General features: G+C 42.2%; 1 pseudogene; it reads right to left on the bottom strand.

Annotated features, from left to right (window-relative positions):
* Positions 1–6,105: 6,105 nt before the first annotated feature.
* On the bottom strand, positions 6,106–8,080 carry LOC128594174 (60 kDa heat shock protein, mitochondrial-like; annotated as a pseudogene).
* Between the last annotated feature and the right edge of the window lie 2,948 nt (positions 8,081–11,028).

Genomic DNA, 11,028 nt, shown 5'->3' on the forward strand with positions numbered 1-11,028 from the left:
ACAGAGGCTGGTCCTGGTCAGCTATAAGCTACACCTGTGCTTCCTAGTGGTGACCTCACTGCTTCTCACAGTAACCGCAGGAGGTAAGTATGATTGTGCAAAGTAATAACAAGCATTCCACAGAGGAGGAGATCAAAGCTTGGAAGAGTAAGGGGGTTCGTGCAAAATCCCAGACTGACAACAAGCAGAGGTGGGACTTTAACTGCGGCTTTCTGACTCGTCTTTGTCAAGCACCAAAATCCATGAGGACCCTGGATTCCCGAAGTATATTCTCAGACAGTCCCAGATTTCTCATTAGGAGCTGTGCACTGGCTGGTTGAGTATATTATTCTTCACCCTGGGTCCAGATGTGTGTAAGGAGGTTATTTTGGGAAAAAATGCACAGCAATCTTATGCTGCTCTTTTCTCTTAGCACACATATGTTGAAGGGGACTTTGGTTGTGGGGGGCATGTCTTCTGTGCGTCCTCTCCTGGGGATGAGATCTTGACTGCCTTGCTTTGGGGATCAGGCCGTGCTAAGGGGAATGACGTGGAGGAGAAACACAAAGCAGGAGCTGGGAACTGCTGCAGTGGATCACAGGTCGAATTCGGTGTGGGGCCCTGAAGACCCCACTGCGGCTCCCCTGAAATGAATGATCTTTTCTTTCTTGTGAGAACAATTGGCTTAACCTAGTGTGGCCACGGTTTGCCTGCTCACGGCAGCCGGGATGAGCGATGCCTGCCCTTTCCCACAAGAAAATTGGGGCATTCCTCTGCTATGTAGTAGCTCTTTGCCTGGAAACTCTTATTGCTTACTTCTGTGGAGTTGGGGAGGACCTGCCCCTTTATGCCTTAGATGAGGTGGAAACATTTCTGCTCCAGGGGAGGAAATGAAAGGGATCCCTTTTCCTCATGTGAAATCTGTTTCCAGGTTGTGCCCACCAAATTATCTGGGGTGTGTGGGCCTCTCCTCTGGTGTTATGTCCTGCTAATAGCGGGCAGTCCCAGATCGGGGGCCAGGACTCCCCTTGGTGCCGGTAATTCTTCCTTTGGCCAAGGGCTGGAAGCAGCATGCGGAAGAGCTACCTATTACAGTGCACTCACTTGAATAGTAACAACAAAACACAGAACCCCACATCTCTGACAAGTCTCCCTGTCTGTCTCTCCCTGTATGTCCTGAGGCTTCCATCTTGCTGAGATGACAAAACTAAAATTAGTAAGTCATCTCTGATTTAGGCAAATTCTAAAACAGACACCTTGCCATATCCAAAGCTACTGAAGAAGAGGAATACATTTAGCTCAGAATCAGACACTTACGGAGGCATGAAAGTCTGCTCAGTTGAAAGGAGCATGAGCTTGTTCTCAGTGACCCCAGAGGACAGATCCAGGGCACTTGGCAGACATACTTGGACTTGATAAAATGGATGACTTCCTGTCGCATACCTAGAAGTCACGGTGTTCTCTGTAGATTACCACAAAAAGAAATTTACCAATGGTTCTCCCATTTTGCCTGTGGTCTTTTCTCCTTGTCTCACCATACAGCTGGTTGTTCTATTACCCCGAAATGAGTCGAAATGGATTGAGAATGCGGTGGGGGAGGAGATGTTAGAGTTTGATGACATTCCCCTCTCTCAGTGGGATACAGAAAAGAGCTTAGGTTCTGTGATCAGAATGCCATTGGTTCCAGTCCTGGCTCTGTGACTCATAAGTTAGGTGACCTTAGGAAAGATGTTTAAACTCTCTAAGTTTGTAAAATTCTAGAATGGACATTACCAATGTCATAGGGTAGTGGTGAGAATTAAATGCATATCATGACCTGGCGCCTGATAATAATAACAACATACATATAGATAAATGATAACCTCAAAAGGCATGCTATATTGGATTGTTTCAAATAAGTAAATGGAAGCTTCCCTAAAATAATATAACATTAAAGTTATAAGAAAAAAATACTGTTTTTAAAAAAGAGATTTGCTCTTAGGCATTGACAATTTTGAGATTTGCTATTAATATCATTGCTTTCCACTTCATTTATATGGCTGCCATATGTACTGGAATATAAATAATATACTCCCGATATATAAGAAAAACCACTGGGAGAGGACTTAAGTTTGATAAATCTTTTAAATATTAAATTCAGGATAATTATTTTTACACTCAAATTTGATTTGAATCCCCATTTGGCTACTTAATTAGCTTTATGATCTTGGATATACTTTGAACAAATTATTTAACCTCTTTAAACCTGTTTGCTCACCTATGAAAAAAAGAATTATTATGAGCACTAAATTTAATAAAATACTACATGGAAAATCTTAATGGTAATATATTTTCAAAAACTGATAGCTATTACATATCTTCCCATAATTATAGTATTGATTATTCAATTGTAGCTATTAAGTATCTGGATTATGAGGCATGAACATCTTTTAGGTGCAAAGTTGTGTCAATAGTTAATCGCAACTGAGTTCTGGTGTATATTTATTTTCTTAGCATTGCTGTAATACATTACCATGAACTTGGTGATGCTACAGCTTTACTAGGTCCATTGCCAACTGCTCCAGAGGGAGCCAATGCACTGAGACAGGAGGGTTATAGCAGAAAATGAGTTTAATATCATAGGTACTGTGTGAGGACACAGGAGGACGTTCTCAAATCTGTCTCCCCGAGAATTTGAGAGAGTTTTAAAGACAATTTGGTGGGAGTAGCCTAGGCAATTGGGTCTGCTAATTGTCTGAGTTCAGGGTGGAACCACGGGGGTGTAGATACTGTCTTCTTTGTTGAGTTAGTTCTTGGACCAAGACCAGTTGAATCAGCTCCTCTGCTTGGACCACCAGTCTGGGAGGGCCAACTATTCTACTGAAATGCAGGGCCTGGAGGGTATCTCAAAAAACTAGCCTTAGGTTTCACAAGAGTGATGTTATCTATGGGAGCAATGAAGAAAACTGAGAATCTTTATGACCATCACTTACATGACTCCTGAGTAGTAAGCAACTATAAGAAAGCAAGCTGGGGAACAATGGCTGGTTTTATATACGTTTCCCACAGTTCCTACTGATGGCCCTCTATTAATTGTATAGGTGCAATTTCAATGACTTAGCACACATTTATTTTCTTAAAATTCTGAAGGCCAGAAATTTAAAATTAGTCTCACTGGGTTATACTGAAGATGTTTGCAGGGATGGTTCCTTCTGGTTTTGCTCGCTTCTGGAGCCTGCGCTTCTAGGCCTGGAATCTCTTCTTCTCATCACTCCATTCTGTTGCTTCCATCATTGTATCTCTTATTTCTATAGTTAAATCTCCCTCCTCCCTTTTATGAGGACACTCGTAATTACATTAGGGCTCACCTGGGTAATTCAGGCTAGTCTCCCTCAGCCAAAATCTTTAATAACATTGCAAAATCTGAGGTAACATTGCTAGGTCCTGGGGATTACGATGTAGACTTCTTGGAGGGCCCATTATTCAGCCTTAAGCAAAAGCTGGGGTCTGGCCTTGATTCAGGCATGATAGAAAGTGATCCCTGTATTGGATGGAAGCTTATTTAGGAAGGAGCTGTGGACACTTAGAATTTGTGATTTTAAGTGGGAGACAGTGAGAATATTGTACTACCCCCAAATGAAAATGCTATACTTCTCTTTCCCACTTTCCTGCACTGTAATGTTTCATCTCTATTAGCAAATCTTTTATCCATAAATGCATTTCCTTAGGATTAGTTTCATCTATTTTGTCCTAGTACAGAGGCTAGTTAGGCCCCCCTCCCAGTCCTAGGAATGCTCCCATTCTTCTGACAACCTTTCTTTTACACTCTCTTGCCCCAAACTGTCAAGTCCCTCACATTCACATGTACATAGCACTTTCATGCCACCCCTGTTTGAAACACTTTTATATATATACACACATATTCATTTATTTAATATTCAAATGTTCTATTATGGATGCATCCCCATTTCGCAGATGAAGGAACTGAGGCACAAGAGGAGAATTTACATGCCTGAAATCTCGAGTGAGTGTTTGAAGTGTGTCTGGCTCCAGAGCCCACAATTTTAACCACTGCACTATCATGTATCTTCACAAGAAATCTTCAATAAGTGTTCATTACTGTTATTTTTATAGACTCTGGAAAACAATGTTTTGGAGTTCACCTCTTCTGCTTCTACCCTTTTTTCCCTTCTGCTTGCTCTCAGTCAAAAAGAAAAGTAAAGAGAGAAAGGACAAAGAAACTGAGAGACGTTCTTGTTGACTTGGTAGAGAAGTCACATCCCATGGGTGAGCAACACATGTGTGAGGGATTTCACAACTAAGCAATTAGCAAATTTCGTAGTCTAGCATTTAAGCCAGTGCCAAGCAGCTGTTGACAGAGAGATTTTGGAGAAACATAATAAAATGATGATTAAGCTAAAGAGAATTTGAATGGTAAAAATTTAGAGTCTTAAATTTATAGATTTATGAGTACTCTGTGCATTTGTGTAAAAATTCAGTCTTAAATCTGTGTATGTGCTGTGAATTTGTAAAGGCAGGGAGTGGCAGAGGTGATACTGCCTGGGTAATTAAAGGCAGTGTGTTGGGGAGGGAAAAGGCTCTGGTCTTTCTTTCTGTTCTTATAAGGGCACTAGTCCCATCATGAGGGTCCTGGCCTCCTGACCTCATCTGAAGGTAACTATCTTCCAGAGGTTTACCTCCAATACCATGGTATTGAGGGTTAAGGCTTCTGCATAGGAATCTGAGAGAGACACAGACATTTTATCTATAATGTTAGCAAAAGGAAAAATTTAGAATATCATATCAAATCATAAATGCTATGAAGAGAATGTTTCATAAGAATGAGCTTATTTGTGCCTGGGATTGGGTTAGGGAAATCCAGTTTTGTCCTCAGTTTGGGCCTCTCTGGACTGAGATCTGAGTGAGAACAAAGATTACGGAGTTTTTAGGCAGTGGAGGTAGGAAGGGCAAAGATCCTGGGAGGGGAGAGAACTGGAGAGGTGAAGAAACGATGATATAAAAAGCCCAGTGTGGGTGGAGGAAATGAAGAAAGACCCAAGTGGCAGGAGATGCAACTGGGGAAATGGGCTGGGGCTGGGCGTGAAAGACAGTGGGTGGTTTTTATCCAGTGCAGTGGGAAGACACCAAGGACTGTTAGCAATGAGGAAAACAGCCCTGATCTGTGTTTAAAACTTGATTTGGGCCAGGCGTGGTGGCTCATACCCAGAATCTTAGCACTCTGGGAGGCTGAGGTGGGTGGAGTGCTTGAGCTCAGAAGTTTGGGGCCAGCCTGAGCCAGAGTGAGCTGCCATCTCTAAAAGTAGCCCCAGCTCCTTGAGAGACTGAGGCAAGAGGATCTTGAGCCCAAACAAGAGTTGGAGGTTGCTGTGAGCTGTGACACCAAGGCAGGGCAACAGAGTGAGACTCTGTCTTGAAAAAGAAAAAAAAAAAAAACAACAAACTTAATATTATTGTGCTTTCTGAATGCCATCACTTACCACTGGCATTATTTCTCTGGATAGAGGCATTTATTAAGTACTTGCTGTATGCCAGGCATTTGCTAATTACTGTGAGCATATGTGATCGGAAGTAAACCAGAAATTTCAGTGTAGGTAGCAGAATACTGTAGATGAAAAAACCCAAAGGACATGACAGACCAAATGCAGATTTTAAAAAAAGTACATAGCACCCAAAGTAGAAAGAATGGATTTGCGAAGCGGATTTCTTTGGAGAGAGCTGGCTTGGGGAGGGGAGAAGATTTGGAGTTAAGTCACATGTGATTGTTGGAATTGAACTTTTCAATTCCTGAATTGAGACTGCATTTGGGATAAAGTTGAGGGGAGTATTTTTATTATCTGAGGCCCATATGTTATTGACTGTACTTTGGACAGAACTTCTCCCAAGTGTGAAGCAGAAATTTCCCCCAATGAATAATTTTTTTTAAACTTTAAACAAATTTTTATTACACAAAGGTTGTCACATAATTGGATATTTCTCTACTTTGTACACAATTATTCTTACTCTCCACAGTAAGGCTGCTTCTTTACTTTTCATCTGGTGATGGCAAGCACTCAAATTTTGATTTTAACAGAATAGTAGTAAAAATGCCTCAGTGATTTAAGTTGAAAGCACTACAGTGGTACATGGCTCTTGCACCCAGTATCAGGAATGTACAAATGTCTTTTTATTCAAAAATACAAAATAAATTATCTGTAGGCATGGACAATGGATGACAGCAGTAAACCATTATATTTGTCAACTGAAACCAGTAACTGATGGTTATAGTGATTTTCTTAAACATCAGCCAGCCTTTTCTTCACTTTCTTCAAATGACTTCTCTGACGTTATTGGTGAGGAACACTGCCTTGTACTTCCTGTCACAGTTCATTAATGGTAAAGTACTATTCTAGGAATTAGAACATGCCACCTCCCATACCACCTCCCATACCACCTCCCATGCCACCCATTCCAGGGTCCTTCTCTTCTTTAGGAAGTTCCGTGACTGCACCTTCTGCTGTAGTTAACAGAGGAGCCATCCCAGCAGCATCCAGTAAAGCAGTTCTTACAACCTTTGTTGGATCAATGATTCCTTTTTCCACCATATTCACAAAATCTCCAATCATAGCATCATAACTAACTTCTGCGGAACTTTGCATTATTTTCTCCACTGTCAAAGATCCTTCAACACCTGCATTCTTAGTGATGGTCATTGCAGGAATTTTGAGTGTGCTTTTAATAATTTCTATACCAATTTTTTGATCTTCATTATCTGGAGTTAATGAGTCCAAGGCTGGAAGGCACTGAAGCAGGGTACAACCCCCTCCAAGAACAATGCCTTCTTCAGCAGCAGCTCTTGTAACTTTGTCTTTCTTTTCATTTACTTCAACATCACTTGCTCCACCAACCTCAGCACAGTTACCCCATCTGAAAGTTTTGCCAGACGTTCATTCAGTTTTTCCTTTTCATATTCACTAGATGTTCTCTCCAACTGCTCAACAATTTCTTGAATACGTTCTTTAATTTGAGCCTTGTCACCTTTTCCTTTCAAGAGCATGGTATCATCTTTGGTCACAATGACCTCTCCAATTTTTCCTAAGTCATGAGGCCGAACATCCTCAAGATCTAGGGTCAACCCCTCTTCTCTGAACACTGCACCTCCAGTAGCAATAGCCATGTCTTTAAGCTGGTTCTTTCTATTATCACCAAAACCTGGAGCTTTGACTGCTACAACTTGAAGACCAACGTTTAGCCTATTCAAAACCGGTGTGCTTAGAGCTTCTCCATCAACATCTTCAGCAATTATGACCAAGGGCTTACGGTGAGCATTAGCAAGTTCAAGAGCAGGTATGATTGACTGAACACTAGAAATTTTCTTTTCACTTAATAGACGAACATAGGCATCCTGGAATTCACATTTCTGACCTTTTGATGTGTTAATAAAATATGGAGAAATGTAGCCTCGATCAAACTTCATGCCTTCAATAATTTCTAATTCATCATTCAGTGTTTTCCCATCCTTTACTATGATGACACCTTTTCTTCCAACCTTTTTCATTGCATCCCAGAAATGATGCTGCCAATTTCTTTGTCTCCATTTGCAGAAATCGTAGCAACCTGAGCAATTTCTTCAGGAGTTGTCACAGGTTTAGACTGCTTCTTCAGTTCAGCAATGACAGCATCAACAGCTAACATCACACATCTCCTGATTTCCACTGGATTAGCACTTAGCTAATCTTTCCGAAGCCTTCCTTGGCAATAGACCGTGCCAACACAGTAGCCGTGGTGGTACCAGCCCCAGCCTCTTCATTTGTGTTATTGGAACATCTTAAACAAGTTTAGCTACCATATTTTTATATTTATCCTTTAAGTCAATTGACTTTGCAACAGTCACACCATCTTTTGTTACTTTGGGACTTCCCCAACTCTGTTCAATAATCACTGTTCTTCCCTTTGGCCCCATTGTAAAGGCTGCAGCATCGACTGAAAGGTCTACACCTTGAAGCATTAAGGCTCGAGCATCTGCACGAAATTTTACATCTTTGGCATAAGCCCGAGTGAGATGGGGAGCTAGTGCCCTGGACACTGGTCTTATCTGGCAAAGAACTGTGGGTAATTGAAGCATTTCTGCAGGACGGGGGCAGGGTGTGTGCGCAGCATGGCAGGTTGTCGGCAGTGAATGAGGGACCCCCAATGAATAAATTTTAAAGAGAAGTGCTGAGTTTTGATTATGACCCCTGAACCACTCTTGTTCCAACATTACTAGTTATATATAGTATTTTATTTAACCCTCTAAGAGATGGGTAATATTCTTAACCCCATCAGCAGGACGAAGAAGCTAAGGCTTAAGGAGTTTCCACTGATCAGCATAAAGTCACGGGCTGGTAAGGAGTGGGTTTGGACATACAACTTCTCTTAGCCACTGTGTTGTGCTGCTGGAGAAGCCATGAAGGACCCCACCATTGGTCAGTCTGAGAATGAACTGGAGGAAAAAGCACAGGGATGGTGGATTTTGATTTTTGTAAGAAAGAAGGCTGTTAAGGTATCATGCCTGTCTCAGTCTGTTTTGTATTGCTATAAAGCACTGTTTCCCACCCCTTTTTTTGTTTTTTTTAATCTCATGGCACATTTGAACCTATAGTTAAACTTCTGCATTATACTTAATTATGTTGATAAAAAAAGTAAAAAAGGAATATACTTGAATATACTTACTGTGCTTTAAACTTCTTTCAAAAATAGTTTAATTAATGATCTTTAAAAAAATTTCCCAGCACACCTAAGATCCTCTCACGGCACACCAGTTGAAAATCATTGCAGTATAAAGGAATGCGTGAGGTTGGGTAGCTTATAAAGGAAAGAGGTTTATCTGGCTCATAGTTCAGCATTCTGTACCACAGACATGGTGCCACGCCTCTGGGGAGGGCTTAGGAGGTTTTTACTTGTGGTGAAGGCGCAGGGAAAGCAGGTGTGTCCCAGGCCAGAGGGGGCGCAAGAGAGAGAGGAGGGGGTGCCAGGCTCTTACAACAACCAGCTCCTGGGTGAACTTGCTCGTTACTGTGGGGAGGGCACCAAATCATTTAATGGGGGATCCACCCCCACGACCCAAATACCTCCCATTAAGTCCCAATTCCAAATTTCAACATAGAAGCCAAATTATTTCAAAGCCTAATTCCCATCTCTCAATTTAGAACAACTTGAAAATCTCCCAGAACAAAGTGGCTCGAGGCATTGTCTCTGGCTCACCCAGTAAGTGCAGAGTTGGGCCTTCAGAGCCACAGGGAGCACGTGGGTGTAGTCACTGCTCACGTCCCGCCTTGCTGGGACCCTCTTTTCCCACCGGCTTGTGCTCCTCACCAGTAACTTCGGGGAGGGCCCCGAGTGGAGTCATCAGATCAGGGCAGACCTGTGGGTTGTGATTTTTCACCAGTTTGCTGAACTGCGCAGGGAGGGGGCTGTTCTTAGAGCAGCAGAGCCGAGCTGGAGAGGTGAGAATTGTATTTTCAGAGGAGCTTTCAGGGACCTCTGCACCTCAGCTTTTCAAACGGCTGCCCTTCTGTTCTCTTACCTTTCCTGGGGAGCTTCATTCGTGTGTGCCAGCATCTCCAGTCCAAAGCCATTGTTAAACGCCCGTTGTTAGGATCACTACTATTAGATAAATAAAATACTGCTTGTATATTCAAGCATGGCCTTTACAGCATTATATTAAAACGATAAATCAAGCCTCACAGACTCAGCGTTTGAGGCAGCTTTTATTGCATTATTCCATTCTCTCCATGATCCAGCTTTAAAAATCCTCTTGCATTTATGATTTTGAAACATTGCATCAGTTTTGTCCCCACAGCACTTTAATCTAATTCAACACTTTAAGGGGTAGGTAAGCATTTAGGACACAGGGCCAGGCTCTGATCATTTTATGAAACTGTTGTTTTATAGAACAACATTACCTTTATTACCAGATTCTATGGTGTGTTTGGGGGGAACAATCTGGTTACAATTACAAATAGTGTTTTTTAAGGGCTGTAAGTAGAAAGCTCAGCCGTTTGCAGATGAGATACAGCTTCCCGCATCAGGTGGAGCATGTTGGTACAAGATGTTAAAAAGGAGCACGTCTGTGCCCCAGCATGGTGCTTCTTTTTCAGGGTTTTCAGTTAACCATCAGTGCAGGTGGTTCCAATGGGAAAATGTTACACATGACTCTATACCCTGAAGTAATGTTAGTAATCCATAGCACAACCAACACCTATATCAAAGAAGAACCTTTATGGACTGGCTAATGCAGCTTGTTAAATTCACCCCAAATGAACTGGATGCCCTAAACCTTTAGGGCAGTTGGCCGCTTCTTTCACAAGAGGGAAGGTCAGACTCCCATTCCTCCCAGAGGAGGAATTCCTTTCTGCATCCAGGCTTCTCTATCCACAGGGCAGAAATGGGTGTCAATTCCCATCTATCCTTATGCACCTGCCAAATTTCAAGTGTGTAGTTGTAGTTTCCTTCATGCTCATCTACTTGACTTGTACTGGGGGGATAGTGCATGAATACAGCTATTTGTAAATGATAAACCGACCTATGTCCATAGGATAGCGTTTAAAATTCAGGTCATGAATGAATGTCAGAGAAATGTCAAATTATTTATGTGGTTTTTGGGTCCATGGTGCATTTCTGTGGAAACCTTGTGGCATTTGGCTGTCACCTTTGAAGGCATAACACAGTAGATGCCACAAACACATCAAATGGAAATCAGTGTTCACTTCTGCTCAATTGACTGCCCAGCATTAGAGAGTGTGCTGGGTACTTGCCTCTTGGGGATTTCTCTGCTAGATGATTCTTTTAGCTATGATGTCAGAAGCAGGTGGGCAGAGTTGTAGGTCCAAACGACCTGTGGAGGCTCAATTTTGCACAATCTTTGACATCATCAGCCCTGTTGGTGAAAGTCTTTTATATTACTTGGCACTGAACTGCCAGGGCTCTTTGGCAATCTCCCGTGGGGGCAAAGAAGGTCAGTGACAACGGAGAGTCAGATGCCTTGGGAGAAAACCATGAAGAGCAGAGCTTTGGCTAGCAGCATTGACCAGG

Source organism: Nycticebus coucang, chromosome 9, assembly GCF_027406575.1.
Source record: "Nycticebus coucang isolate mNycCou1 chromosome 9, mNycCou1.pri, whole genome shotgun sequence".
Classification (NCBI taxonomy): domain Eukaryota; kingdom Metazoa; phylum Chordata; class Mammalia; order Primates; family Lorisidae; genus Nycticebus; species Nycticebus coucang.